At 40.5% G+C, this 5,231-nt stretch overlaps 1 long non-coding RNA gene across 1 annotated transcript in view; it reads right to left on the reverse strand.

Annotated features, from left to right (window-relative positions):
- The window catches only part of LOC109308704, a 10,897-nt gene extending 5,884 nt beyond the window's left edge, over window positions 1-5,013 (reverse strand). The window contains exons 1-2 of the long non-coding RNA XR_002100687.1: window positions 4,915-5,013; window positions 2,390-2,397 (exon numbers count right to left, since the gene is read on the reverse strand). This is a non-coding gene — a long non-coding RNA (uncharacterized LOC109308704). The remainder of the gene's footprint in view (window positions 1-2,389; window positions 2,398-4,914) is intronic.
- Window positions 5,014-5,231: the final 218 nt, after the last annotated feature.

Raw genomic sequence — 5,231 nt, forward strand, 5'->3', positions numbered from 1 at the left:
TGCAGTCAGTCCCTAAGGATACTCTTCTCTTTCTAGAATTGGCAGGTTCTGTGTTGTCTTAAATTTACTCTTGGTCCGGTTTCCAATGCATAAAGAGTGGTTTTCTGCTTTCAGTATTTTTTTTTTTTTATGGAGAGAGGCAGCCACTAGAGAGAACAAAACCGAGGTTTCCGCAGGGCGGGAGGGAAGGGAGCAGGAGAGCATAGCCATTGTAACGGGCTAAATCCGAACGCAACATGGCAGCTTTGGAAACGGGGAGCAGGATGGTTTTCTGGTTAAAGATACAGTGCACTTTTAAGCCCCTTTTAAACCTACGCACAACAGACTTACAGCCTAGTTTTCTCTAGTTGAATCTAGTTAAGGCTTTTAAGCATCAGAGAGTCTTAAAGACTTCTGAGAACAGTTGCTCTGAAAGTCCGGCCAATAGTGTGCTTTAGTCACATCTAGCTGAAGAAAGTGATTGGGCCTCCCAGAGAGAGGGCAACAATGTAGGTGATTGACAGGTTCAGAGATGACTGATAACTAACCGTGATGGCAAATCTATTTAGTGAAACATGGATTTCAGTTTGCCCCAATTTTTCCCCCCTCCCCAGCCTCTAATCAGCACTGGACTATGCATGTGGCTATTTTGACATTTCCATATCAACTCTAACCTGAACCACGCGTACGTTCTTTCAAACCGAATGGTTAAAGGAGACTTTTATAATGCCAGATCCACAGTACAACAATACAGCATAATATATACTTTCAACTATTGTGCACTTCTTTTTGCAAGGAAAACTTCTGATGCCTTCTTTCATCTGCTACATTTTATGTGGTCCAGCCCTGGTGCTTCTCGACTTCTTCTTCTTCTTTTTTTTTTCTTCTTTTTTCCCTACCCCTTCCAAAAAAGAAATATTTGCTTAATAGATTTTTTTTCACTGCTCTTACATTTCCATTTTTAGCTCATGCAGATGTGCTCGCTCTGATGGAACCTTTCATTTTACTAAATGTAGAGCAGGAATTTTTGCACACACCAACTGAGCTGCAATTAGGATTTTTACAAGAAATAGATCCAAGAAAGGCTCTTGTGTAAACTAGGTCCCAGGCTCCTTGGCAACAGATAAAAAAAAAGAAATCCAGGACATTTCCTTCATAACACTCTGCTACCATAGCCTTTTGTTGGGTCTTTTCATTTTTCAGTTTCTCTTCCCAAGAAAGCAGGTAGATGTAGCCATAGGTATCCCCAGAGTCTTTTGTTAATGCCGTAATAACAGAACAGGATTGTTCAAAGGTGTGCTTGAAGTGTGCAATTTCCAATTCACCTTTGAATTGTTGAATATTATTCAGCCTCTGCTCTTGATTCCAGCTAAACAAAAAGCAAAGAGATGCCCACCAAAATTCAGCATGCTACAGTTTCAGCATCCCATGTTTGCCATTGAGAATTATGAAATAAAAAAGAAGTTCTAATTTCGACTCCTTAGAGCAGTGGGAAGGTTTGTGCCTCTTGTGATCCCGAGGAATTAGTTCAACAGCAATTATGATTCCTGGGATACCCTTGCACTGTTTTTACTTAAAGCCAAATGACCCCAACTGAAAAATACATTTTGTAAAAATGCAGCACTTACTCAAGGCATCAATATAGCTCATAACCACAGGCCTGACGGCCGTTTGGTGTACTCTTAAGAAAAATTGATATAATTTCCAGGTATCAAAATGCTAGAGGCTTGGAAATGGAAATGCAGAGACTGATCTGCTGCATTCTGCAAGGCAATCATGAGGTTGAAAGTGGCCTGGACCTCAGTAAGTAGACTGAAAAAACCTTGAGATAGGGAGACTGAAAGGCCTTAACATTAGGGGATTTTCTGGGAGTCAGTGGTGCCACATTTCATGCGTGGCTATAAAAATAATACTTAATGGGTAGGTGAAGAGAATGCCTTTAACTACTCAAACTTGGGGAAAACATTTTAGGTGGGATGTTTATTTTAGAGGCCTTTGACCTATTTTTCTAAGGGAACAGTCACCGCACTTCCTAAAATGTTTGGAGAGAATAAGTGTTTCAAAGCTCCAACCTGCTGAGCAAATTCAGGGACAGCATTTCTTACGCAAGTTTAACAGTGGGTGGCAAACATGGAAAAATGTCTCTTCCATTGCATTACAACATGATGTGTCATGTACAGCTTGTCAGAAAACAATGTAGGGCTTGTGTTTGCTACCAGGCATCACTGGAGAGCGAACACCTGACCTGCGATTTTTGCAGGTAATTAGTGGGTGGGGATACTTGCACAGATGCAAGTATTTGGGGATTAGCTGCAAATCATTCAGCAAAACAGGTAGCCTTGCTTAGGAGTAGTAAACCCTGCTTACCTGCTACCATCATTTTTTAAGGTGGTTATGAAACACACCCCACTCTCCCCTCTGCAATACATGACTTATAATATTATGTGAGCCCAGTAGCCAGTTGTAAAACATGCTGTACAGCTGGTGGTAGGTTATACATTTAGGCTAAATAGAGACAGTCAAAAAGCCTGAGGCTGAATTGATTCAGTCTTCTCAGGTGAGTCTAAGCTGTGTAGATTGAACCGATAAGCAAATGAACAGACATTCACTTTTGATTCTGGAAATGCAGCCACATGCCTGCAGCGGCCAGGCCAAAAGCCGGGGAAGTACTAGAGCACGCCTCCCTGCTCGGCTGGAGCAGACAGCTTGGGCCAAGGCTAGCCTGTCCATCCTGCGAGGTGCAGGTGGGGGCTTGCAGAGGAGGTACAAAGCATCCTGGGATGCTGGGGGAGTGTGAGTTAACTAGAATCTGGAGGGGATCTGGGACAGAAGTTCCATAAACCAATTTAACCTAAATCAGATAAGTTTGATGCTATATCCATCCAGATTTATCTTAAACTGGTTTCAGCCAGTTTGAAAATGGTTTATGTGCCCTGAACTTCTGTTGTGTTACAGATCTGAACTGGCTTCTGATCACTTCTACCAGTTTAGATGTAATTTCTGTCCCTAGCCTAAAAGCTTGGTATGGGTTTTCACTTAGTAAGCATTGATTTAGTTGAGAGGAGTAGGGAGTTAACCCATCCCTTACAACTAATTTTCATGTTGGAATATTATCTGATTTTTTTCCTCAGTTATGAATCTCTGGAACTATTAAATAGCTGGCAGGATTTGCACCTCTAAAAATATCTACAATTTAAATCTGGGATAAAGTGATATATTCTGAATTGGCTATGCCATCAAAACCTAGATATTGGCAGGAAAAAAGATAATACAAAAAATCTACTGAAAGATCCCCCACTAAATTCAATGGGAGTTAGTTATACATGTAGCCTAAGCTAGATTTTTTTCCCAGTAATATGTAAATTGGGAAGAAAGTAGTAATAAAGGGGCCAATCCTAGTATTGTACAGAATAACTTCTAAAAAACTTACTAAACAGCCTTGATTTTGAATGAACAAAGAGCAGTCGGCATCTTGAAGGACTGGCATCCTTATTACTAGTATGGCTGAGAATTTTTTAGGCTGCCTCAGGAATTTGAGGACCTAATTCCTTTAAGCAGCTTTGAAAGCCTCACCCAAATTTGTCTAGGGTGTAGATGGCTCTAGGCTAGAATTGGATCCCTTCAGAAGGGGAAAGTAGATCTTCTCTTACCTTTATCAGCAAAACTAGGGTTCCCCACTAGCAAGCATTCCTTCTATTATGTTCAAGTCCATACATCTGGTAACTAAGTCACCTCTCAACCTTTTCTGTGATAAGTTAAAGAAAATGAGGTCCTTAAACCTCATATTGTACGGTTTGTTTCCTAACCCAGGATCATCTTGTATAGACCTCCATTGAACTCTTGCTAGTATTTCCATATTCTTCTTGAAGTATGGACATCAGAACTAGCAGGAGAACTCTAATAGCCATCTTACCAGTGCTATGTACAGAGGCAAGATCATTTCACCGCTTCTGTATCATGTTATCCTGTCTCTACATTCAAGAATTGCATTAGTCTTTGATGATAGCACTGCATTAAAAGCTTGAGATGATTACCTAAATGACCCTTTAGTCCATACCTGATTTGCTGCTTTCCAAGACACAGCCTTACATCCTGTAGGTATAATCTGCATTTTTTATTCCCAGATGTCTTTCTGTGCTTTTGGCTATCTTAAAATACATCTTGTTGGAGTAAACCATTTAACCAGGTAATTCACATCATTCAGTAACAGTAACCTATCCCCGTTGTTATAGGATACCCTGCCGATCTTTCTCGCCTTCAGATTTTGCCAGCAGAGATTTTGTATTGTTGATTAAAATCTTAAATAGTACTACACCAAGAACCACCCAAAATAACCATGCTCTGTGATATCTATCCCATTAGCTACTGCATTTTTTTTTGGCTAGATTTTAATCTACCTAATATGTACCTTGTTGATTTCAGGTAATGCAAGGTTTCTAATCAAGTCAAATGCCTGGGAGAAGTCCAAGAACATTGTATTGATGCAGTAATATTTATCATCCATAATCCTTCAAAAAAACACAACAGGCTTGTTTGACAAAACTCACCTTTGGTGAAACCATGCTGACTACTATTAGGTATATTTTTATATTTTTAGTGTCTAATTCTTTTTAATAGTTTCCTGAGATAAATGGTCTGGTATATTTAGACACGGATGATCCTGCCTTGAACAGAAGGTCTTATTAGATAACCTCTTGAGGTCCCTTCCAGCCCTATTTTTCTAGGATTCTGTGATTTCCTGGCCTCAGCATCAGTATATATCAGAGGTGGACAAAATACGCCCCATGGGCTGTATGCAGTGCAGCAACTGATCCTAACTAGCCCATTGGTCAGCACTGAGAGCCTAAGAAGGGAGGGCTGTGACCTGCGCCGCTCTACTCTGCCGCAGCGAGGGCCAAGCCAGACAGACTCCTCCACTCCCCACACATGTACCACGTGACAGCTGAAAATTATGTCTGTGTGATAAAGGATGCTTGCTGAAGGCCCTATGAAGATTAGGCAAAGTGTTTTTCGGTCATTTGTTTAGATATTAAGCTATATGTGGTTGCTAAGAGCCTAATTAAAGCTGAAGATGTAGTAAGGCCTTGTATAAAGTAAGGCCTAGTAAATTTAGCGAACCCTTAAAGTAGTAAGGCCCTGTGGCATAGTTAAAATTAACCTTATCAAAAAGAATTCAAGGCTTGTACTTCTATTGGTCAATCTAAGAACAGGTGAAGTAAAAAGAATCTGAATGGCTGTAAGCTATCAGCACA

Source organism: Crocodylus porosus, unplaced genomic scaffold (genome assembly GCF_001723895.1).
Source record: "Crocodylus porosus isolate Cpor-Errol unplaced genomic scaffold, CroPor_comp1, whole genome shotgun sequence".
Lineage (NCBI taxonomy): Eukaryota > Metazoa > Chordata > Crocodylia > Crocodylidae > Crocodylus > Crocodylus porosus.